Raw genomic sequence first — 27,018 nt, forward strand, 5'->3', positions numbered from 1 at the left:
GCGGACGAGTTGTAGATCAGTGGCACATGTTAATGATGTCATCAAGATGCACTTTGTTACGGCAGTTGGCGAGTGAGCTGGCAATAAACGGCACTTTGTTGGAATGTATCTTCATGTGTTATTTGCTTTACACACAAACAATGGCCTTATTTACATTAAGTGTTATTTACATTAAGCAACAGTATCAGATCGGATTACAAATTTTTTTTCCTTCCGATATCCGATCCAGTAAATGAAACACTTTCTGAAGCAGTCACATGCTTCTTGAAGAAAGACCCCAGGTGACACCCCACTAAATGACATTCCTAACAGAATTCCTAATGGCTGTGGCAAAGGAATGGTACGCTTCAATCAACAGAACATTAGCAGCACCCTAACAGCACAGTAGCAACATCATTTCAAACTTGCTAGAGACAAAAGCAAAAATGAGAGCGATCATTCTGCTGCACAAACTGTTTGGTTTAAAATGTTTTCTTTTCTAAATAATGGTGAAGATAAGTGCTCTGTGAAAGCATCAAGATGCCTGAAGAAAAAACATGAAGCACTTGTTTTTTTAGTCATCAGCATTTGCAGATGTAATTTGTGTCCTTTACCCCACTCACAAATGTAAAACAAAGCCCTCGGCAAGACATTAAATGTGAATGATAGACACTTATCATCATGTAATATACTTAGCTTAGCACTGCTTAGTATTTCATATCTCTTTCTTTGTACTTTAAGGCACTGATCCTCAGATGTGTCAAGCTCAAGGCCTGTGGCACATCATTTTGTGTGGCCCGCGAGAGCTTAAAAGATGTATGATTGTCGTAAAATACACTGTAAAATGGTACATAAACTGCATCTCCCACAATGCATGCCGATTTTGTGACCCGCAAAGTGACCGCATCCCCCCACTAGATGGCAATGTTTCCACATCACTGAGGCGATTTTTTAACAAGTGATGTTGAGAACTATTTACAAATAATCCCAAAATGTACAAGAAGAGAACATTTAAAGCAGAAGGAGGTAATTTAATAAAAGATGGGAAAGTGAATACAAGCTTTAGGAAGAAAAAACGGTACGTCTCTTGTTTTATGAGGCCGTGTCTGTGGTAAATATATATATATTTATATACAGTATAAATTTGGCATTTTGACACAAAACACAAGAGTTTAGCCTCCAAAAAAAAAACGACAAATTGTCCAAGACTTAAAAGACAGACTGCAATCACAGCAGGACACGTTACAATAGGTCCTTTGAAAATGAGTTTGACACGCCTGTTTCAGACCAAGTATCACCGCTGACCAAAACGTTAGAGTGCTCCATTTAAGTAATCTCACAGAATCACATTCATTTTGCAATTAGTGCTGTCCAATCTATGCAAGTTTTAATGCTAGCCAGCATCAACATGCTTTCTGTGGTGAGATTAAATTCAGATGTCATACAGTCTCCCCAGAGCTAGCAAAAATAATAGGCCTTAAAAACTATTGAGATCTGGAAATAACATGTGATTAATGGTTGTAGTGTAGTGTGGTGTAAGTGTAGCCTGAAAAGTATTATTATATTAAATATACTGATTCAATTATAATAGAAATATCAAAATCAATTATACTTACTTTTTTACATTACTCAGGTGTTTTAACTGGAAAAGCTTCAAGTTCCATCAACGCCATTCATACCACAGTTTGAAAACTGTCATCACTTTGGCATACATGTAAATCCATATATATTAAAGTGCTGTAAAAAGTATTTGCCTTCACCACCAATTTTCTATTTTTGCTAATGTCACATTTAATTATTTCAGATTCTTAATTCCGGGTGGCACGGTGGCTTGGTGGGTAGCACTGTCGCCTCACAGCAAGAAGGTCCTGGGTCCTGCGGAGTTTGCATGTTCTCCTCATGTCTGTGTGGGTTTCCTCCGGGGGCTCCGGTTTCCTCCCACAGTCCAAAAACATGCAGTCAGGTTCATTGGAGATACTGAACCTTGAAAACCTGGGATAGGCTCCAGCACCCCCGGCGACCCTGATTGAATAAGCGGTTAAGAGAGTGAATGAGCGAGACACAAAACACAGCTTTTGCTGAAGATAAAGATTTATGGTTTATGGTTTATGGTTTATGATTTTATGATTTTTTAAAAACCTTTATCACCAATGTGAAAAATTTATTGCACACTAATCCTAATAACTGGTTGTGCCACCCTTGGCAGTAAAAACTGCAATCAAATGCCTGTGATAACTTGCAACAAGCCCGTAACATCACTGTGGAGGAATTATGAACCACTTTTTTTGCAGAATCGATTAAATTTGGCTACATTAAAGCGTTTTTGAGCCCGAACTGCCCATTGAAGGTTGTGCCATAGCATCTCAATAGGATTCAAGTCAGGACTTTGACTTGATTACTCTCTTTAGAATGCGGCCTTATGTGCTGCTTTTTGTGCTGAGATCTTCTAACCTGCTTCACCATGCCAGACAGGTTCTATTTAAATTATGTTTATATTCAACAGGTTTGGCAGTAATCATTCCTGGGTGTGGCTTGTAAAACTGTCGATTGAATATAATTAACTGGTTGATTTATTAACTAAAAAGGCAATTACTTTTTACATAGGACAATTCAGGGCTGAACCGCATTTTTCCTTTCTATTAAAATATTTAACCTTTCAAAAAAGTATTTTATGTTTACTTGGGTTATGTTTGCCTAATATTACAGATACTCTGAAGATCTGCAAAATAGAAGACATTGGAACATTGGGAGGAAATTTGGATGTCTGCCCATGAGATTGTTGGACATCTTGTTCTAAAACCAAGGGAATAATGGCAATTTTGGTTCCACTGGTGGGTCTGTGGATCTCAGGAGGTTAATGTGTTTTAGTACTTAACTTGAACATTACTTCATTACAAGCATTCAGCTCAAGGTACAAGGCTTGTCCCCCTTTTGCTGCCAAAATAGCCCTGCAACTGTGATGCACTGTGTATTCTGACACCTTTCTATCAGAACCAGCATTAACTTCTTCAGCAATTTGAACTACTAATAGCTCGTCTGTTGCCTTCGCTCCCCACGTGCATCAATGAGCCTCGGCCGCCCATAACCCTGTCGCTGGTTTACCACTATTCCTTCCTTGGACCACTTTTGATAGATACTGACCACTGCAGGCGGGAACACCCCACAAGAGCTGCAGTTCTGGAGATGCTCTGACCCAGTCGTCTAGCCATCACAATTTGGTCCTTGTCAAACTCACTTAAATCCTTACGCTTGCCCATTTTTCCTGCTTCTAACATCAACTTTGAGGATAAAATGTTAATTTGGTGCCTAAAATATCCCACCCACTAACAGGTGCCGTGATGAAGAGATAATCAGTGTTCACTTCACCGGTCAGTGGTTATAAAGTTATGCCTGGTCGGTGTATTTCCTTGACCTTAAACACAGTAAAGGCTGATGAAGACTAATATGTGTTTAAACAGGTTAAGACAAGTAATTGATTGATTTTCAGACTACCATGCTTCACATAAAAGCTAGACCATGCATATTTTACTTTCCTGTCTTAATTAAAAGGTTTTCATTGTTTAGAATGTTGAATTATGCTAGTGTCATAAACATCAAGTTAAACTTTCATTTTACCCATGTAGTCTCACTGTCCCAAAATAAAATACCCTAGCATACTTTAAATGAAGTTATTACGCAAGTGAAAGTACACCTGGGTATACCCATGCCTTACAGGAAGTCTTCCAAAGAGTTAAACTCCAGATTCTTCAGAGATAAAATTCCCCCAAAGAACACATCCGAGCAATAATGCTAAAAAACAAACTAATAATGCTTCATACGCCAAAAGGCAAATCCTTCAACCTGAACATTAGAGCAGCTCATATTTAAACGACAAAAACGCAAAATATTTTTCATTGAATATCCTTCTCTCATTTCATGGCTATTTTGGTAAAGGTAAGCCAAAGTAAACCTGTAGTGCTTAGACATTCCCTACAGTTTTACGCTGCATTAAGATCTCCATCTCCCCATCACCCCTGAGCTTAGCTAATGGTCTGAGGAGATTTTTAGATTTCTGATTTCTACTAGAGCATTATAACAGTGCTGAAAAGCTAGAGGAATTCCAGCTGAGTCGTACTGCTATCAATGTCTTTTCCCAAGGTTTTAGATTTTTTTATGAGGCGCATAAAAACCTCCTTTATTAGACCTGCTGCATCAAACAGAATGGCAAGGAGCAAACTCAAGGAACCAGAGATGTGCTGAGCCAACGCTATGTGCTGTGGTACAATGCATTCCATGAAAAAGACTTAAGTGATCCTTAATTTGCTTCCACTGTGATGTGTTGTATAGACATCGCCCAGAGATTCCAGTGTTCAAGGTGTGTTACAACCATGGTGACATCTAGGGGGCTGTTACAAAAGCTGACAACAAACCCTAACTTTACAAGACTTAAAGCATTCCTAGAGACATCATTGGAAGTAACGTCCAAAAGTTCTAAACTTATGGTGCATCTCATCAGGACAACGAAGAGAACCCCTGTGTTACTGCAATAGACTTACAGAACGACCCGATACAGGCAATACCATAAGATCACTTAACAACCAAGGGTTTCATGGTCGGACTCTACAATACACACAACCCTTGTGGTGAACTGAACCTTGGTGACAAATGAACTTTCCAGCCAATAATCCCAAACACACTTCCAAGTCAACCAAAGCTTGATTAAGGAATCAGTCCTTGAATATCCTTCATGAGAAGTGGCCTTCTTATAAAATCTAGGTGGGTTCGGTTTGGAAAGCACTCAGAGCATCGATCCATCACAAGGTTTAAGGCCTCCGCATACTTCCTGTGTAACTAAAGTCGCGAGCGTTGCACGAAGCCGAACGCATCTTTGCGAGCTTACAAGCTGGCATACTTCCAGCGGTTTTGTTTTGCTTTGCCTGTCGTGTCTGCTCCACAGCTGCAGGTGACGCTGTGACATTTATGATGTTAAGTTCCATGACTACCGGAAGAACGATGGTTGCGTCCGAAATCACATACTTAAAATGTATGTTCTTAATTAGAGGTGGTGCGCACTGCTTGGCCGGTACAGAAGTAAGCTCTTTCCGTATGCAAGTGTGCTGTGTTTGCATAACCAAAAAATGCTGCCCAAGCAGTAGATTATCCAGGTACTTTTCGCGTACTGTTTAATGAATACTACGTATTCGGACACACTACCGATGATCACAGTTGAGACGCTCCTCAAAATCTGTGTTTGTTTTCATGGCACGCCTCTTTTTTTACCGATGAATCACAGGCGTTGTCACAGAGTGACGCCGTCCGCGGAGTTCGTCCAGCTTCCATGTGTGCGACAGGGCAAGCGAAGCCACTGCGCGGCGTCCGGGTTGTTCGTTTTCTCCACAATTACATCACATTGGTCACCGAAGCCAGACGAACGTTGTCTCCTCATAAAGTATGCTGAGGCCTTTAGTACACCTTCTCAGACACAGCCAATCATGTCTGTATGGTCTCTATGTGTATACAGCATGATATCTTTGACAGATTATGTAGAACTTGATGATGTAAATTTAACCCACAATGGCAGAACAACCACAGGAAACACAGACAAAGTTTTACTAAAAAGTCATCTTCAGTCTGTGACCCATTTTGGATCATTAGCAGCTGAGATCACGTGATTATGGAATCAAATGTCAAGAGCCAGTAATAACACAATTCCAAAATTTCTGCAAACTACAATGCATTTTTATCAGGTTTTTTTTTTCAGGTCTTCTGGTGTTTTTAAATAGATCTATTTTTTTAGTACTTGAAAGCTTAAGTTTTTAAAGCTGGATTGCGGATGTTCAGTGGGGCTGCAGGAAGAAGCCGAGCCGAGCCGAGCCCATGGGAAAGACTCAGGGAATGGGGCAGGCTCTCTCAGGGATATTGTTTATTTGTTTGATTGTGGGAAAATTCCAACACAGTGCAGTGTGGGGCAATGTCAGGACCCTGTACACTGGGGGACTGCAAAAATAAAATAACATTGTACAGCTGACCCTCTGGACTTCAAAAATGTGGCCCCATTTCCAGATTTCTGTTTTAATTTTGCTTACATCCCAGCTGAGTTTTAGTGATCGAGACTGAAAATCGGGTGTCAAACTTAATTTATTGGAAGGATTTATAAGGTTTGCTTACTGTCTTGCATAGATCTTGTGCAGATGGCCAATGCTGGATGATCACAAGAAGAACTTTGGATCACACTGCTGGATTTCCTGGTCATTTAAATACAAAGGTCATTAAGAGGCAACAACCCATTTCGTCCCCCTTTTCCATTCTGCCAGGTACTAATGGACCGTAGGTCTACTGAATCCATTTGGATTCACATAAAGCAGCCGCATCCAACTAATATCTCTTCATGGGAAAAAATTATGAAGCTGTTCACACAGCATGTGGTACTGAAAATGTGCAGCCATACTGTATTTAACAATCTATTTCATCATTTCTCAACCAGTTTTTACCAAATACTGAAGTCTCCACAAAACATTTCTAAATCACGTGGATGTTGCAAGTCTAAACAAAGACATAAAGATGATTTAACACCAGCTGCTAAAAGACTGCCCTAAAATTTAGTGAAGTGCAAAACTGCTTTCAATCATGTATCTTTCCTTCTTAAACTTTAGCCAAATGTCTTTATGATAAATATCTCTGTTCTAAATTTGTGTATTCTAGTGTTCTAGGAACATTTTGTCACTCTGCCTTTCATAGAAGTGTTTTTAAAGCCAAATGTGCTGGAAAGAGAGATAAATAACTGGAATGTGTCAAACAAAAACACAAGCAGCGCTAGTATATAGAGGCTTAATAATTCAGATTGTGATGACTATAGAATTCTAACACTTATCTTTCACATTAATTCACTATACACTGATCAGCCATAACATTAAACCACCTCCTTGTTTCTACAGTCACTGTCCATTTTATCAGCTCTACATACCATATAGAAGCACTGTGAAGTTCTACAATTACTGACTGTAGTCCATCTGTTACTCTGCATGCTTTGTTAACCCCTTTCATGCTGTTCATCAATGGTCAGGACCCCACAGGACCATCACAGAGCAGGTATTATTTAGGTGGTGGATGATTCTCAGCACTGCAGTGACAATGACATGGTGGTGGTGTGTTAGTGTGTGTTGTGCTGGTATGAGTGGATCAGACACAGCAGCACTGCTGGAGTTTTTAAATACCGTGTCCACTCACTGTCCACTCTATTAGACACTCCTACCTAGTTGGTGCACCTTGTAGATGTAAAGTCAGAGACGATCGCTCATCTATTGCTGCTGTTTGAGTTGGTCATCTTCTAGACCTTCATCAGTGGTCACAGGACGCTGCGTACAGGGTGCTGTTGGCTAGATATTTTTGGTTGGTGGACTATTCTCAGTCCAGCAGTGATAGGAAGGTGTTTAAAAACTCCAGCAGCACTGCTGTGTCTGATCCACTCATACCAGCACAACACAAACTAACACACCACCATGTCAGTGTCACTGCAGTGCTGAGAATGATCCAACACCTAAATAATACCTGCTCTGTGGTGGTCCTGGAAGAGTCCTGGCCATTGAAAAAAAGCATGAAAGGGGGCTAACAAAGCATGAGGAGAAACAGATGGACTACAGTCAGTAATTGTAGAGCTACAAAGTGCTCCTATATGGTAAGTGGAGCTGATAAAATGGACAGTCAGTGTAGACACAAGGAGGTGGTTTTAATGTTATGGCTGATCGGGGTATATAGTGAACCCATAAAATCACATGTAGGCTTTAAGTCACTTTTAAGATCTAGGGTTATTTAGGTAGATTTACATTGGCTTACCAGCTTAGAGATAAAAAAAAAAAAAGAATCTGCTACATATGCTAACCTAACACTAGCTTTTAAAAGAAAACTAAACTGACAGATGAAGATAGTTCAGAATTATCAAAGTTTACAGCCACAGCTAAACAATACAACAATGAAACTAGATGCTGTCCTTCAAGTAAATCAGTACATAGACTGACCCAGACAACTAGATGCAAAGATGCCCGAGCAGCAAGAAAAATGTAATTCTATACACATAATTGTAGGGTAAACCTAAACTTCATTAGCATTTATCCATGCATGGTAGATAAAATTAAGGTTGGTAGATTTAGCTAATCTGCTTCATTTTATTATTCTCCAGACCCAAGTAAGAATAGTAACAACTAATACTTTAATGTAGGCTAGGATTATAAGGGCTCATCTTGCCACCAAGCAAGAGATTAAAAGTTTTTTTTGTCATCATGTGGGTGTGTAGACGTTCACTACTGTCATCATTAGTAAGAATATAACTTTCATAAGAATTGCTCGCAGGCTATTTTGTACAGTCTGGTGTATAATTATTACATATTTGTTAAAGTTTAACTCACTTGATAAGTCAGCTAAAAAAGCTACACATACATAAATGTCTTTGACAAATCGGCTTTAAAGCTGTAGTACATATCTTTTCAGTAATGGATACAGTGGTAAACTGTTTTGTCAAGACCAAGACGATTTGCTGTAGTTATGTTGTTATAGTTGCATTTTACTATAAGAAATGGCAGCACGGTGGCTAAGTGGGTAGCACTAGGTGGGGCGGTCCGAGTCCTTTCTGTGTGCATGTTCTCCCCGTGTCTGCGTGGGTTTACTCTGGGTGCTCCGGTTTCCTTCCACAGTCCAAAGACATGCAAGTGATGTGAATTGGAGATACTGAATTGTCCATGACTTGTGAACCTTGTGAACTGATGAATCTTGTGTAATGAGTAACTACCGTTCCTGTCATGAATGTAACCAAAGTGTAAAACATTACATAATGAACTATATATACATATACAGTGTATCACAAAAGTGAGTACACCCCTCACATTTCTGCAAATATTTCATTATATCTTTTCATGGGACAACACTATAGACATGAAACTTGGATATAACTTAGAGTAGTCAGTGTACAGCTTGTATAGCAGTGTAGATTTACTGTCTTCTGAAAATAACTCAACACACAGCCATTAATGTCTAAATAGCTGGCAACATAAGTGAGTACACCCCACAGTGAACATGTCCAAATTGTGCCCAAATGTGTCGTTGTCCCTCCCTGGTGTCATGTGTCAAGGTCCCAGGTGTAAATGGGGAGCAGGGCTGTTAAATTTGGTGTTTTGGGTACAATTCTCTCATACTGGCCACTTGATATTCAACATGGCACCTCATGGCAAAGAACTCTCTGAGGATGTGAGAAATAGAATTGTTGCTCTCCACAAAGATGGCCTGGGCTATAAGAAGATTGCTAACACCCTGAAACTAAGCTACAGCATGGTGGCCAAGGTCATACAGCGGTTTTCCAGGACAGGTTCCACTCGGAACAGGCTTCGCCAGGGTCGACCAAAGAAGTTGAGTCCACGTGTTCGGCGTCATATCCAGAGGTTGGCTTTAAAAAATAGACACATGAGTGCTGCCAGCATTGCTGCAGAGGTTGAAGACGTGGGAGGTCAGCCTGTCAGTGCTCAGACCATACGCCGCACACTGCATCAACTCGGTCTGCATGGTCGTCATCCCAGAAGGAAGCTGACGCACAAGAAAGCCCGCAAACAGTTTGCTGAAGACAAGCAGTCCAAGAACATGGATTACTGGAATGCCCTGTGGTCTGACGAGACTAAGATAAACTTGTTTGGCTCAGATGGTGTCCAGCATGTGTGGCGGCGCCCTGGTGAGAAGTACCAAGACAACTGTATCTTGCCTACAGTCAAGCATGGTGGTGGTAGCATCATGGTCTTGGGCTGCATGAGTGTTGCTGGCACTGGGGAGCTGCAGTTCATTGAGGGAAACATGAATTCCAACATGTACTGTGACATTCTGAAACAGAGCATGATCCCCTCCCTTCGAAAACTGGGCCTCATGGCAGTTTTCCAACAGGATAACGACCCCAAACACAACCTCCAAGATGACAACTGCCTTGCTGAGGAAGCTGAAGGTAAAGGTGATGGACTAAACCCAATTGAGCACCTGTGGCGCATCCTCAAGTGGAAGGTGGAGCAGTTCAAGGTGTCTAACATCCACCAACTCCGTGATGTCATCATGGAGGAGTGGAAGAGGATTCCAGTAGCAACCTGTGCAGCTCTGGTGAATTCCATGCCCAGGAGGGTTAAGGCAGTGCTGGATAATAATGGTGGTCACACAAAATATTGACACTTTGGGCACAATTTGGACATGTTCACTGTGGGGTGTACTCACTTATGTTGCCAGCCATTTAGACATTAATGGCTGTGTGTTGAGTTATTTTTAGAAGACAGTAAATCTACACTGCTATACAAGTTGTACACTGACTACTCTAACTTATATCCAAGTTTTAGTTCTATAGTGTTGTCCCATGAAAAGATATAATAAAGTATTTGCAGAAATGTGAGGGGTGTACTCACTTTTGTGATACACTGTATATATATATATATATACAGTGTATCACAAAAGTGAGTACACCCCTCACATTTCTGCAGATATTTAAGTATATCTTTTCATGGGACAACACTGACAAAATGACACTTTGACACAATGAAAAGTAGTCTGTGTGCAGCTTACATAACAGTGTAAATTTATTCTTCCCTCAAAATAACTCAATATACAGCCATTAATGTCTAAACCACCGGCAACAAAAGTGAGTACACCCCTTAGTGAAAGTTCCTGAAGTGTCAATATTTTGTGTGGCCACCATTATTTCCCAGAACTGCCTTAACTCTCCTGAGCATGGAGTTTACCAGAGCTTCACAGGTTGCCACTGGAATGCTTTTCCACTCCTCCATGACGACATCACGGAGCTGGCGGATATTCGAGACTTTGCGCTCCTCCACCTTCCGCTTGAGGATGCCCCAAAGATGTTCTATTGGGTTTAGGTCTGGAGACATGCTTGGCCAGTCCATCACCTTTACCCTCAGCCTCTTCAATAAAGCAGTGGTCGTCTTAGAGGTGTGTTTGGGGTCATTATCATGCTGGAACACTGCCCTGCGACCCAGTTTCCGGAGGCAGGGGATCATGCTCTGCTTCAGTATTTCACAGTACATATTGGAGTTCATGTGTCCCTCAATGAAATGTAACTCCCCAACACCTGCTGCACTCATGCAGCCCCAGACCATGGCATTCCCACCACCATGCTTGACTGTAGGCATGACACACTTATCTTTGTACTCCTCACCTGATTGCCGCCACACATGCTTGAGACCATCTGAACCAAACAAATTAATCTTGGTCTCATCAGACCATAGGACATGGTTCCAGTAATCCATGTCCTTTGTTGACATGTCTTCAGCAAACTGTTTGTGGGCTTTCTTGTGTAGAGACTTCAGAAGAGGCTTCCTTCTGGGGTCACAGCCATGCAGACCAATTTGATGTAGTGTGCGGCGTATGGTCTGAGCACTGACAGGCTGACCCCCCACCTTTTCAATCTCTGCAGCAATGCTGACAGCACTCCTGCGCCTATCTTTCAAAGACAGCAGTTGGATGTGACGCTGAGCACGTGCACTCAGCTTCTTTGGACGACCAACGCGAGGTCTGTTCTGAGTGGACCCTGCTCTTTTAAAACGCTGGATGATCTTGGCCACTGTGCTGCAGCTCAGTTTCAGGGTGATGGCAATCTTCTTGTAGCCTTGGCCATCTTCATGTAGCGCAACAATTCGTCTTTTAAGATCCTCAGAGAGTTCTTTGCCATGAGGTGCCATGTTGGAACTTTCAGTGACCAGTATGAGAGAGTGTGAGAGCTGTACTACTAAATTGAACACACCTGCTCCCTATGCACACCTGAGACCTAGTAACACTAACAAATCACATGACATTTTGGAGGGAAAATGACAAGCAGTGCTCAATTTGAACATTTAGGGGTGTAGTCTCTTAGGGGTGTACTCACTTTTGTTGCCGGTGGTTTAGACATTAATGGCTGTATATTGAGTTATTTTGAGGGAAGAATAAATTTACACTGTTATATAAGCTGCACACAGACTACTTTTCATTGTGTCAAAGTGTCATTTTGTCAGTGTTGTCCCATGAAAAGATATACTTAAATATCTGCAGAAATGTGAGGGGTGTACTCACTTTTGTGATACACTGTATATATATATATATATATATATATATATATATATATATATATATATATATATAGTATATTGCCTTTTATTAGTTTTCTTATTATCATAAGGCAGGTGTAGCCTAGTGGTTATGGTACTGGACTAGCAATCAAAAGGTCACTGATTCAAGCCCTACCACTGCAAGGCTGCCACTGTTCAACTGTTTGTTTGTTTATTAGTTTGTTTATTCATCATGTTTACACTTTGGTTACATTCATGACAGAAACGGTAGTTACTCGATACACAAGGTTCATCAGTTCACAAGTTTTAACGGCAAACACAGTCATGGACAATTTAGTGTCTCCAATTCACCTCACTTGCATGTCTTTGGACTGTGAGAGGAACCCGAAGCTCCTGGAGGAAACCCACGCAGACATGGGGAGAACATGTAAACTCCACACAGAAAGGACCCAGACTGCACCACTTGGGGATCGAACCGAAAACCTTCTTGCTGTGTGGCGACAGTGCTACCCACTGAGCCTAACTTTAATTGCTTAGACAATATACCGTCACAGTACTGTAAGTCGCTTTGGATAAAAGTGTCTGCTAAATGCCAGAAATGTAAATGTATTATTTAGTATGTATTATTTAGTGTTCATATTCGAACATTCTTTATTGTATTATAAAGAATATTTGAATATGAACAGTAAATAATATAAATATTTACATATTTAGATAAGAATGTTTAATGTCTGAGTTTATAGAGAATCTGAGGATATAGTATAAAAGTATTATAAACATAATATTATAAAATGATATGACTATAGCGGTTCGTTTAACATTTGAACAATGTACAAATAAGCATTATGTTACAGAAGAGTAACTTCAAATACAATATGCATCCAAAGAGGATGGGTCCCTGCTGAGTCTGGTTCCTCTCAAGGTTTCTTCCTGTATTTTTAAGGGAGTTTTTCCTTGCCACTGTTGCCCTCAACTTGCTCAATAGGGGTTTTTGTTCTGTTGGTCCTGGATTCTGTAAAGTTGCTTTGAGACAATGTCCATTGTAAAAAGTGCTATATAAATAAATTTGATTTGACTTGAATACAGTATGGGGATTTGATAGTAAGCATAACTTTAAAGTGCAAAGTGACTTTTTGGAAAATAATGTAAACATATCTGTCAATGAGTTGAAGTTGAGGCATAATTTGATGACGCAGAAGGATTAAAACCCAAAATATAACAGCTGTTCTAGATGACAAGTTCAGGCTGTCTAGAAACAAACATACTTAAAAGTTTAGGAAAGTTTACTTAAAGACACAGTCTTGGTGGTGTAACAAAATCTACACAAAAAAATCCTCCACGTTGATTTGATTAGCTGCAATCATTGCTACAAAATGTGGTAAAAGCTGTTAAAGTAAAAGGGGTCATTACTTTAAGTTTGACATGGGTGTTGAACAGCTAAGTGATTGCATGTATACTAGCTCTGGATTTTGGAAGATCATCTTTCAGGTAGCTCACAGTTACAAACAGACTCAGTGAAGGACTGATGTTAGCTAGAGAGGGCAGCGTTTAAGGTGAGGTAGGAAACTTGTGTCTCGCAGCAAGGAAAATGTTTCCACATGTGTTCCACATCCCCAGTGAATGAACAGCTTTGTACTGCACTCGAGCAGAACACTAAATAAATGAGCCGCCCTTATGACCCCCTCCTTTTCGGTAGCTTGGTGTAATATTAGTGAATAAAGGTCTGAAGGGCAACAAGTAGTGCCCCTCTGGCTACACGGCCTATTATCTGACCTGTTTTGACGGGAGCTAATTTTCTGTAACTGCTTGGGAGTTGGGGGGGACGTCACATTAAATGGGTAAGGGGTGATGGGGGCAGGTAACAGGAAAATGGATCAGACTAAATGAGCTGAAATAACAGAGGCCATTACAGCAGCAGTAAATCACACATCCATTAATTTTAGAAATGCACCTGCTTCAAACAGTTGGCAATAAAGAGTTGTTTTTTCGAGTGTTACCAGGAGCTATGGTATAAGGAGCCAGTTGTGGTCTGAACAAACCACTGATTCATCCACTTAATTAAACCATGGCCATGGGTTTTGCCATGCATCACTGTCCTTTTAATCCTAAGCTCCAGATGCTGGAAATGTTCCGTGTTTAACTAGAGTTTCCAAAAGAAAGTTCATACGGCAAGCTGATCCTGAAGCGTGCCCATTATTAAAGGGCACAGGCAATAACCAAACTTTCCTGGACACCAACCCTCAAACATTCAATTGTCTAATACCTTGTGATGGACCGGTAATCTGTCCAGGAAACATTTCCCTTGACAGGCTGTGGATTTACTGTAACCCTAATCCATTTAAACCAGTTACTAAAAATGAATAAATATATGCAGAAATTTCCTAAGCAATTTACTGCAATAAATATTTTTACACTGCCAACTTCCAGTAGAAAGTTCCATGATCTAAGAATGCAAATGTTGCCAGTTTCTTTTAACCTATACAGGACTCTTATTATTTAAAGGTTAACTGATAAGTGACAAGTTTATAGCATCCAATCAAAATGTTAAACATATAACCGAGTTGACCCTAACAGGACATCACATACACTGGTCAGCCATAACATTAAAACCACCTCCTTGTTTCTACACTCACTGTCCATTTTATCAGCTCCACTTACCATATAGAAGCACTTTGTAGTTCCACAATTACTGACTGTACCATCCGTTTCTCTGCATGCTTTCTTGCCCCTTTTCATGCTGTTCGTCAATGGTCAGGACCCCCACAGAACCACCACAGAGCAGGTATTATTTAGGTGGTGGATCATTCTCAGCACTGCAGTGACACTGACATGGTGGTGGTGTGTTAGTGTGTGTTGTGCTGATATGAGTGGATAAGACACAGCAGCGCTGCTGGAGTTTTTAAATATCGTGTCCATTCTGTAGTGTCAATTCATGTAAAGTCAGAGACGATCGCTCATCTATTGCTGCTGTTTGAGTTGGTCATCTTCTAGACCTTCATCAGTGGTCACAGGGCGCTGCCCACGAGGCGCTGTTGGCTGGATATTTTTGGTTGGTGGACTATTCTCAGTCCAGCAGTTAGAGTGAGGTGTTTAAAAACTCCAGCAGTGCTGCTGTGTCTTATCCATTCATACCAGCACAACACACACTAACACACCACCACCATGTCAGTGTCACTGCAGTGCTGAGAATGATCCACCACCCAAATAATATCTACTCTTTAGTGGTCCTGGGAGAGTCCTGACCATTGAAGAACAGCATGAAAGGGGGCTAACAAAGCATGCAGAGAAACAGATGGACTACAGTCAGTAATTGTAGAACTACAAAGTGCTCCTATATGGTAAGTGGAGCTGATAAAATGGACAATGTGTGTAGAAACAAGGAGGTGCTTTTAATGTTAGTATAATCCAATTCTTCTCCCAATTTAGTGTAGTCAATTTGTCTTCCGCTGCTGGGGATCCCCAATTTTTTGCAGTTGAGGAGGGTATATCGCAGCCCTTAACGGAACCCTTTTCCACCCATCAGGGTCCTTACACAGCGTTTGAAGACCCCACGCACATATTCCGGTCGTCCCTCCCTGCAGGCACTGCCAATTATGCCCGCTGGATGGCGCCTAGCCGACTGGTGGCAACGCCGAGTTTCGAACTGAGGAGTTTAGAATCTCTGCGCTGGTGCGCTAGCGGATTATCCCGCTGCGCCACCTGTGCGCCTTGAGAATGTAGATTTTAAACAGAGTCAATAGCAAACAGTGCATTACAAGCACCAACTAAACATGCTAATCATGATAGAGATCCAGTAAGTACATTAGTGTCATTATTGACACATGATGAATAGAGTTTTACCTTTATACTAGAGAATGATACAAAATATCCATATCAACTTAGGACCCAATTTGGTCACAAAGGTTTAACAAGGACAGACAAACTGCAAGTCTGGATCATGCCTGCAGGTCTAGTCAGTATCCTAATTGCCTCACTATCCACCAGAAATCAGCAAGCAACCCCCATCCTGTAGACCTACCCAAAGTTTACATAGTGCTCTGAGTTTGAAATACTTCTACAGGTAGTCAAGACAGCACTCTTTTGTTTTCCCTACACAGAGCAGAGAAGCAGGAAAATGTTTTCCGCACTCCAAATATGCCACTTGACTGGCTCTGGAAGAAAACAATGAAACATTGTGTTATTAAGTGCTGTGAAAAAAAAGGAAACTCCAGCCAGTTATTATAATATTTAGCATCTGGGTTTAGGAGTGGAACCATGAATTAACTGTGCCGTAACATGACTGCTATTATTTATTGAAGCGACGGCATCCTGTTCCTGATGAACTGCAGCAGGAAATGAAGCTGTGGAGGACGGCGGAGGGAGAGGTGGTGTGGAAGTGGAGGAAAGGGAGGTAGAAGTTTTCCTTCCTTTTTATCTAACATCTGATAAATTCATTTATAAGGATTATTAAGACCTCAGGTCCAAATAACTTGGATGAAAGACCATTGTTTTATCCCAAGGGAGAGAATTGAACAGAAAATGATTTGACTCATTAGAGTTAAAGACTGAGCTATAAGACGTGCTTTAAAGGATCTGGCCCATAAAAAGCTACAGCAAGTTTTTACAATACCTTTGGAAGTACTACCCATGTGCCAACGATTTGCGCATTCTTGCACCTTGCATTTCCTTTTTTTATTTAGGTACATCCCAAAAACAATCTAGCTCTATGAGAGACCCAAACCCTTACCATCAGCTTTAATTAGGCACTGCATATTTGACGGGCATAATGTTCATTGTTCATTGCTCCGCATTCATCCGCCATATTTGTAGGCACTGAATGCTGGGACTGCCTTTAGCGCTAAGGAATCAGAATTGAGGCAGCTCAGTAGGCAGCATTTTAAGGTATCTAAGAATTTAGTTTTGTACTAGTTTTTCAGACAGGCCCTAGGTGTAAGTGAAGTGTGTCTCACCACTGGATGGTTTAACACACTGTCTGGAGTGCAATCATGCCACACTATATGGCTTGTTGAATATCCTATTCCAGATCCATGTGACAACAATTTGCGCATTCTTGCATCTCCTTTTTTTATTTAGGTATATCCCAAAAACAATCCAGCTTCATAAGAGACCCACACCATTACCATCAGCTTCAATTAGGCACTGCATATGTGACAGGCATAATGCAAGTACCATTTGGCATTAAATGACTTATAAACATAGAACCAAAATTAGATTTGGCCAAATAACTAGCATGACAAAATGGATAGTAAGGTGGTCCAGTGTACACCTTGCCTCTGGTCACTATCTGTAATTAAATAAAATCAACGTTTGTCACATACATAGTTTACATTTAAATTACAGCATTTAGCAGACACCTTTATTCAAAGTGACTTACATTACAGTTACAGCATAGTCACAGCATACAGTCTGAGCTATTGAGGGTTAAGAGCCTTGCTCAAGGGCACAACAGCAGCAACCTGGTAGTGGTGGGGCTTGAACCAGCAACCTTCTGATTACTAGTCCATTACCTTAGCCACTAGGCTACAGCTTGCCCCATAGTGATCATTGTAATCATTCCACATTATATGATCAACTACATATGAGGACACCTGACCAGTTGGATATACTGTAAGGTGTTCTGCATGAGCTTCTCATGTCTGCATTGGTTTCCTTCAAGTACACCAGTGTACTTCCTCCTCCGAAAACATGTTAGTAGGTGGACTGGACAGTCTAAACTGTCACTATGGGTCAGTCTAAAAACTTACTGAGCTGCCTTGCTGCCTACTGCCTACCTGGGCAGCTGCCTAAGTAGAGAGGATTCAGACACACTACTAAGGCAGCAATTATGGCTATTCAGTCACCGCAGTTTTTCCTAACAAAGCTAACACAGTTACCCTTAGGCCATATAAACCAATTAGCTGAGGAGACACAATCCCCTAGCATGCCAGCTAACATCTCCCTCAGTGTACTGAAAATTGTCACTGACAAGAACAAGTTCATTGCTTCTCATTTGTCCGCCATATTTGTAACCTTTTGTGAGAAAAGTTGTGCCGCACTAAATGCTGGGACTGCCTTTAGCGCTAAAGAATCATTATTCAGTCCGAATATCGGTCAGAATTAAAGGAGCTCAATAGGCAGTATTGTCTAAGAATTTAGACAAGCTTCATCTCAGGAGCTCACTAGTTTTTCAGACAGACCCTAGGTGTAAGTGAAGTGTGTCACACCACTGGATGGTATAACACACTGTCTGGGGTGCAAACATGCCACACAACATGGTCAACTACATATGTCTGACCCAGGAGCTTGTTGGATATCCTATTCCAGAACTACAACCACTGATATGGAGTTGCCCCATTTTGGAGATTTTAAAGGGGCATAAGACACCCTTCTGTTAGTCTGTACTAAATGCCATATCAGTCATTGTTCTCTTAAATCAACAAGTCTTGGCTGTCCAACACCCCTTTTGTGACCACTGTTTGTGGGTGCTCACTATGGCAGCCTGGGCGCATTCCTTGTTGTCTAAGATACTGCAGCCCAGTCGTCCGGCCATAATGATTTGTCACTTATCAAAGTCACTCAACAATCAGTTCAACATGTAATATATCCCTGATTGTAACATACACACCTGATATGAGATAAACATTACCATGTGCATTTTTTTGGGGGGGGTCCTACTGTTTTGGCTCATTAATGTACATTTGGCCACATGGAGTGGATCTCCAGAAAACTGAAAGTGTTTTGTTCATAAATTTGTGAGTAACTCTCATAAATTCAATAGTAATCATCTTTGCATCATCATCTTTGCATTAAGATCAGGTGTACAGTTCAATTGAAGCTAAATGAATTACTTTTCGCCGGCTGACCTGAACACCGTCCATGATTGTTTCAATGCTACAAGGTACCAGAAATCAAACATAAACCAAACCCATGCCCGAGACGCCTGTTAGAACCTTTCCTGTGCCAGCGCTGAAGGTAACATAGCATGACTTACTGGCTGTCTACACGCAGCTCAGAACAAATTCCATATTAAACCGAGCAGAGAAACAAAGACTCCCAGTGTGTTTGCAGCACAGCAGCTTAGTTGGAACCCATTAATAAATGCTCACCTCCCACCTGCAGTTAAGTCTTGTGGGCTAAGTTTTGCACGGGAGATCTGGACCATGGCCTGTAGCTGACACACAGTGCGTACAGTAGCAATGTGCTAATTGATTTAGCAGAATGACAATGACAGTTCTGTTTGACAGTGAATGAGCCAGCTAGCTAATAGGCGAAAAAGTTGTCCTTTCATTCACACAGCGGGCAGATACAGCAGAAAGTGCAATCATAATTTAGTCCAGCAATGTTAAAATTTTTTAGCAGATACCCCCATACATCTGGTAAACTTCCATGTGTACCACAAAAAATACCAACTGCCAATAGAAATACAAAATATAAGTACATAAATCACTGTATTACACAAACAAGGCCAAGCTTCTACAGTATAAATAGATTGTTTGGGCATTTTGACCATTCTTATGCATAAAACATGTTCGTGCATTATTTTATTTATGTCCTTACACTTTATGATCAAAAGTATGTAGACAATGTGTATAAAATAATTTATATAAAAGACAACTTACACCAATTAGGCATAACATTATGACCACCTTCCTAATATTGTGTCGGTTCCAATTTAAGGCATGGACTCCACTAGACCCCTGAAAGTGTGCTGTGGTATCTGGCACCAAGATGTTAGAAGCAGATCCTTTAACCTCCACCTTATACAATATAAGATAATTCACAGAGTACACTATACTAGGCAAAAGCTATATAAAATGGGATTAGGGGACTCTGAAATCTGTACACACTGCTCACTAAACACCCCAGACAACTACATACATGCCTTATGGTACTGTCCACCAATTAAACACTCCTGGCAACTAGTTATAAATTATCTGACTCCACTACTAAAACACCCCAACCTCCTATCCCCATCACTCAACCACAAACCTAAACCAGGATGAAACAAAATCACTTTTAGTGGCGCTAACCATCACCAGAAAAACTATTCTCACAAACTGGAAATCAAGGAAAAATATCACAATCAATGGAAAAATGTACTCATAGAACATATAGAAATGGAAAAAATTTCAGCATCTATCAAAAACAGAACTCACGAACACAAGAAAACATGGTCAGCACTTAAAAACCTGTTATATCAATAACTTCATCAGCTCTCATCAACAGTTTACCCACACACCACTAACACAACCATTATACATTTATAACCATACTATACCCACACACCACTAACACAACCATTATACAGCTATAACCATTCTATATACACACACACACACACAGAGAGAGAGAGAGATAAGACAAGACAGATCCATATATATATTTTTTTTCTTTCCTCTCTTTCCATTTATTATTACTATTACTTTTCTTCTCCCTGCTGTCTGCTCATTCTGCCTCCTCTTTTACTTCCGCTCTCACCCCCCTTTTTCTGTTTGTTCATTATTTTGCTTATATTATTGTTTTCTTATTATATGTAATGTATATCTTCCCTCTGCATAAGGACCACACTTTAGTACTTCAAATTAACACTAATAAAGTTTAATTGGTCCCCGAAGAGGGGGGTGGTGGCGGGAGAAAAAAATAAAAAAATAAAAAAATAAATAAAAAATTAAAAAAGAAGCCGATCCATTAACTCCTGTAAGTTGTGAGGTGGGGCCTCCATAGATCAGACTTGTTTGTCCAGCACATCCCACAGATGCCCGATTGGATTGAGATCTGGGGAATTTGGAGGCCAAGTCAACACCTCAAACTCATTGTTGTGCTCCTCAAACCATTCCTGAAGCATTTTTGCTTTGTGGCAGGGCACATCATCCTGTTGAAAGAGGCCATAGCCATCAGGGAATACCATTTCCATGAAAGGTGGTTATATATCCCACCCACTAACAGGTGCCGTGATGAGGAGATAATCAGTGTTATTCACTTCACATGTCAGTGGTCATAATGTTATGCCTCGTTGGTGTATATTTAAGTACAGAAATCACTGTATTACACAAAAAGACCAAGCATCATCACTATAAATAACTTGTTTGGGCATTTTGGCCAATCTTAAAAATAGAACGTTATTTTATTTATGTCCTTTATGTCCCTTATGATCAAAAGTATATGGATCATCTGTACAGCTGTATAAAGTAATTTATATAAAATAGACTACATGCTGCCAACTTTATAGCAACTGTTTGGGAAAGATGCTTTTCTGTTCCAGTATGACTCTCCCTACGTGCAAAGTGTGGTCCATATAGACGTGATTTGATGAGTTGGTGTGGACAAACTCCTGTGGCCGGCACAGAGACCATACCTGAACTCCAGTGAGATGAATTGGAACATTGATTGCAAGTGTTGTCCAACATAAGTACCTAACATCACAAATATGCTTGCACTAAATACGTATATACACACACACAGCAAAATATTATGTTGAAAGCCCTCCCTGATGAAGGAAAGTTGTCATAACCATTACTATTAATGCCCATAGATGTGGAAAGAAATGTTCAACAAGCTTGTGTTCAGGTGTCCGCATATTTATGACCAGAGTGAATTTATATTACTTTTCAATCTCAACAAAGCACAAACAGAGGTTTGTTGATGATTTTCTAGCAGTGTAAAGCTTGCTTGACTGAGGACAGTGAAACCCATCTTCCCAGAAGCTGTTTTTGGTGGCTCCTAAAAAAACTGACCACCCGAACAAATTTAGTCTCTACATATGGTGACACTGGGTTTTCTTCCTGACCTTGATACCACTGTTCCATTAACTTTTTAATGTATGCAGTCACACTATTTCCATCTATATTTGAATTAAACATCATATGTACCCACTTTAGGTGTGAAATGCCCCTTCAGGTCCATTATCTACAGCAAACACTGGCTAAATGACTGTGTGTACCCTCATATGTGCTATTGTGTCTTTTCCAGCAGCCACTGCTCCATCAGTGTTAATCAGCACAGAACCCGACTGCCAGGCAGAACGACTTCACTTCACCTGCTCAATCTAAAAGAGCTGCCAAGCACAACATCTGGCCACAAGCACAGAGCCTGAGCGCTTTACTTCAGCAGCTTTTAAACGAACAATGGTCCTCTTTTTCTCCTCAGGGCCGGAGCTGGGCACACAGAAGACAAGCATCCTGCCTGATGCCCACACAGCAACCCTCCCTAACCAAGGCTCTCAATCTAGCTCTTGGTCAGCAGATTGCTGCACTGATGAGCACTGGTCAGCTCAGCAGAAAACACTTAGTGTTGTTGGTCTTGGATGAAACTGTGCTTAGGTTTTAAAAGTACCTTAAGTGGTCCTTGTTAAAAGAACCAGGAAGGGAAAGTGGCCCGATTATTACAATGCACCAGTAAAAGTAACAGACTGTTTACCAGCTTAAGAAAAAACTCAGCAGTACAAAATTTCATTTGATTTGTCAGGACATGGAAAATAACACACTTTTTAATTATTTAACAAATATTTCATTTCTATAAATTTGTTACATCAAACACATTAGAACAATGCATTGTGCATGCTTAAATGTAGGCACTCCCTGTTCCTAATCTGGACTTCTAGCTTTTAACATAAACCAGTATAAGAGGGTTATAAATGCACAAGGAGTGCAAGTTATGAACAAATATGCTGTATTAAACACATCATAGAGTTTCCTATCAATGCATCATTATGCTTTATTGAATAAAAATAGCTTACTGTAGTAAACATGGCAATAAAATTGCAAAGAAACCCAAAACCATTACAAGCAATAGCTAAATATGCTATTAAAAAAAAAAAAGAGATGCCTCTGGTATCTTAAAGCTTTTTCTGACTGCATCAGAAGCTATTATAACATGATAAGCAGAGTTCTGTCTACTATACTTTGGCATGACGCAAAATATCCACATCATTTTTGGGTAAAAAATGATGCTTATCAGCTTATTTGTTTGTTTGATTCTTAATGCCATGTCAGCTGCTAATGCTATTACCATTTGTAGAAATCTGTAAGCAAATTACTTTAAATGTATTAATACTGACACAAAACAGCTTTTTACCATTAATAGTTTTAAAGTGAGCTGTATAGGTGGGGTGTCAAACAGTGCAGACCACTGATCGGTCAAACAGAGTCACCACTGCAGTAAGACAAATCAAGCGCCATGTTTAAAACAACTTCAACGCGGCACACACATGCTTTGGCATGACAGTGAACGCCTCAAAGACCAAAATCCTCGCACGACCGCTCCCACACCCAGTGCACATCATCTAAGGACATAGAAAACAGAATCCAAGCGGCACATCGAGCCTTCGGAAGACTCATCAGCCGTGGTGCGTTAGTGTGTGTTGTGCTGGTATGAGTTGTTTAGACACAGCAGCACTGATGGAGTTTTTTAAAAACCTCACTGTCACTGCTGGACTAAGAATAGTCCACCAACCAAAAATATCCAGCCAACAGCGTCCCGTGACCACTGATAAAGGTCTAGAAGATGACCAACTCAAACAGCAGCAATAGATGAGCGAGCGTCTCTGACTTTACATCTACGAGGTGCACCAACTAGGTAAGAGTGTCTAATAGAGTGGACAGTAAGTGGTCACGGTATTTAAAAACTCCAGCAGCACTGCTGTGTCTGATCCACTCATACCAACACAACACACACTAACACACCACCACCATGTCAGTGTCACTGCAGTGCTGAGAATGATCCACCACCTAAATAATACCTGCTCTGTGGTGGTCCTTGACCATTGAAGAACAGGGTAAAAGCAGGCTAAAAAGTATGTAGAGAAATAGATGGACTACAGTCAGTAATTGTAGAACTACAAAGTGCTCCTATATGGTAAGTGGAGCTGATAAAATGGACAGTGAGTGTAAAAACAAGGAGGTGGTTTTTATGTTATGGCTGATCGGTGTATATATTCAATTTTATTCACAGTCCTCTACATTGTTTTCCTTCTAAAGTTAGAAGTTGCTCTTATTCTAGCAATACCAACAAGACTGAAATGTGTCAGGTCTACAACTTCAACATTGATGAGCTGTTCAGTTTTGTTCTGGCAGTGTAGAACAGGTTAAGATTTTGTCAGATACATTAGAAGCCCACAGCAGCTGGAGAGGCACCTCAAGAGCAAACGCACTACCAGATGTTCTGTGTTCAGCTACCGCAGACTTTCATCTCAAAGTTTGTTGTGCATGTGGAACTCAGTTTAGGGTTTCATTTTTCCTACCTGTTAATGTACTTTCCAGCATGTAATGTTATCTGCATCATACGCCTTTAGACTTTATTTAGATTTAAATGTGATTTTTGTCATGTTGAGGAGATCTTATCAGAGCACCCAGTAAAAAACCTAAAATTATAACATAAGCACACTTATCACACTGGGAACTGTATATGTATACAGTTACAAACTGTAACTGAACTAATGGGCCACCTTTTTAACCTATTTACCAATCAAAATAATCCACCATAGGTTCAAAACTGTCCAGATATGCTGGTAGTGGAACATTCACCTGCCAAAAACTTCCAGCCAGCAGTGTTCAGTCGAAAAATGATGAACAGACCAGGAAAGGATTAACACAAAATGAGCATGGAAAAATAAAAGGAAAATATGAACAAATAAATGGAGAAATATTAAATATTAAAGTGAAAATAAATATTCAAGACTTTATTCAAGTCAGTAGTTCATTAGGAAACAAAGCCTCCAGCAAAGCTTCCACTCTTCTGGGAAAGATTACCACAAGAGTTTGGAATGTGTTTGTGGTTCAGCCACTAATGTTGGGCATGAAGGCCTGACTTGCAAATGACATTCCAATTTATCCCAAAGATGTGCAGTGGAGGTGAAGTCAGGGCTCTGTGTCTCCACATCAAAACTGTCAAACCATGTTTTTATTTTATGTCATGTTATTAATTTAACCTTCACACGTTCATTCAATTACCTTAAGAATATAGTAATATACACCAAGAAAATGGCATAGGCCTGAATGCTAGACTCTTTAGGTTTGTGGCCCTGCTATGCTGTTGAGGGTGTTACACAGCTATAGTTTTACAGACTAATCGCCTGATCATTAATAATGACATTACTATACTGATAGAAATGCTTGTTTTAGGTTGACAGGACTTAAAGGATGATAATAGCTTAATGAGTAGGAAAATGATATACAACAATTATAATCCATGGATTTTGCATCAACGGATCTTGTTTAGCTTATTAAACATTTATGGGGGATTGTGTTAAGACAGCACCATCAAAAGCCAATTTAAGAAAAATCTGTCAGGATCTTTTGGAAGATTGTGATTTATTGAACCAAAGCAGGTCCAGAGACTTGTTGAATAAATACTAAATGTGCATTGTTATGGTTTGTCACCTATATTTATAGAGCAGATAAACAAGCAGTAAGTTTAGCTGTGCCAAACAAACTGGTATCAAAGTTTAAAATGTTGAAGGCACATGGTAGTAAGCAAGTAAAATGTCCTTTAAACCTCTACAATGAAACACCAAAGGTGGAATGATCCTACAGGAGGGAATGGTGCAGGTGTAGGATTAGAACCAAACAGTAAACAGTGCCTGCCTAATTTTAGCAACGCAATTCAAACAGGCTGATGATTTACAGAAAGGGAGCAGCACCCTCTACCAGCATTACCCAGCACTACCCAGCGTCTAAACCATTACATTTCCAGTTAAACTAACGTCACTGCTGCAAGGAAATCAACAGATCATCCGTGTAACCAACTCAGTGTGGATTTAAAAGCATGCAACACGCAAACCGACCAAACGTGCCAAATGCGTAAAAGACAACTGCCAACGTTTTCCCAAATATTAAGATACTTCATGGCGTACCTGTGGAAATACAGAGCTACATCAAGACAAAAAGGATCTTTTAAAACAATAGAATATTTAATAATATGAGTACAAATTCGCGCAAACGCTGATTGGCGCAAATTTTTTGCTTTCCAACCAACACCACGTTCACATTAAGCTGCATTTACCCGACTAACAGCACACTACGGCACCAATACAAGCCACCTGAACTCAGGACAGGGCAAAACACATAGTGCACCCAAAATTAAAACATTTAAATAGCATGTATAAGTAACATAAGTAAAAGAGCAGGAACGCTGGGTTATGTCAGGTCACGGGTGCGCGTTTGCGTAAAGCTGAACCAGATCTGCACACTCACCATGCAGCTCCATGTGGGAAAACATCTCTCCTGCACAAATGTAATCCGTAATGTGAGACCACAGAGAAAGGCTTTAAACTAGAGGAATAAACAGAGAGGTAGGTAGAGATTCTGTAGCACAGGTTCAGCTGCTAGTCTGTCTGTTCTCACTCAGCGTGTGTTGGAGTCTAAGTGAGAGCAGCAGGTCTGATCAGCAGCACTAAAGCAGCAGCAGTGCAGGACACGCCCACCTTTCTTAAAGGCGCAAGGCATTAATGGCGCGGCATTAATGGAGTTTCTTAGCCTCACAGGGCCAGGAGACAACTAGCTGAGGACTGCTTGTCTCAGCCAAAACTGTACAAGTCGACCCCCAAAAGATTACCAAAAACAGAGAAAAACCTAATTTCACCCTTTCACATGTCACTGTTTCACACAATACGTCAAATTTTATAGCACATACACTGATCAGCCATAACATTAAAACCACCTCCTTGTTTCTACACTCACTGTCCATTTTATCAGCTCCACTTACCATACAGAAGCACTTTGTAGATCTACAATTACTGACTGTAGTCTATCAATTTCTCTGCATGCTTTGTTAGCCCCCTTTCATGCTGTTCTTCAATGGTCAGGACTCTACCAGGACCACCACAGAGCAGGTATTATTTAGGTGGTGGATCATTCTCAGCACTGCAGTGACACTGACATGGTGGTGGTGTGTTAGTGTGTGTTGTGCTGGTATGAGTGAATAAGACACAGCAATGCTGATGGAGTTTTTAAACACCTCACTGTCACTGCTGGACTAAGAATAGTCCACCAACCAAAATTAATCAGCC

General features: G+C 40.5%; 1 protein-coding gene across 2 annotated transcripts in view; it reads right to left on the reverse strand.

Moving 5' to 3' along the window:
- The window catches only part of daam2 (dishevelled associated activator of morphogenesis 2), a 176,575-nt gene extending 150,230 nt beyond the window's left edge, over window positions 1-26,345 (reverse strand). For both annotated transcript variants that reach the window (XM_063007178.1, XM_063007176.1), the window contains exon 1: window positions 26,204-26,345. The gene's annotated coding sequence lies outside the window, so the exon portion shown is untranslated. The remainder of the gene's footprint in view (window positions 1-26,203) is intronic.
- Between the last annotated feature and the right edge of the window lie 673 nt (window positions 26,346-27,018).

This window comes from Trichomycterus rosablanca, chromosome 13 (assembly GCF_030014385.1).
Source record: "Trichomycterus rosablanca isolate fTriRos1 chromosome 13, fTriRos1.hap1, whole genome shotgun sequence".
NCBI lineage: Eukaryota > Metazoa > Chordata > Actinopteri > Siluriformes > Trichomycteridae > Trichomycterus > Trichomycterus rosablanca.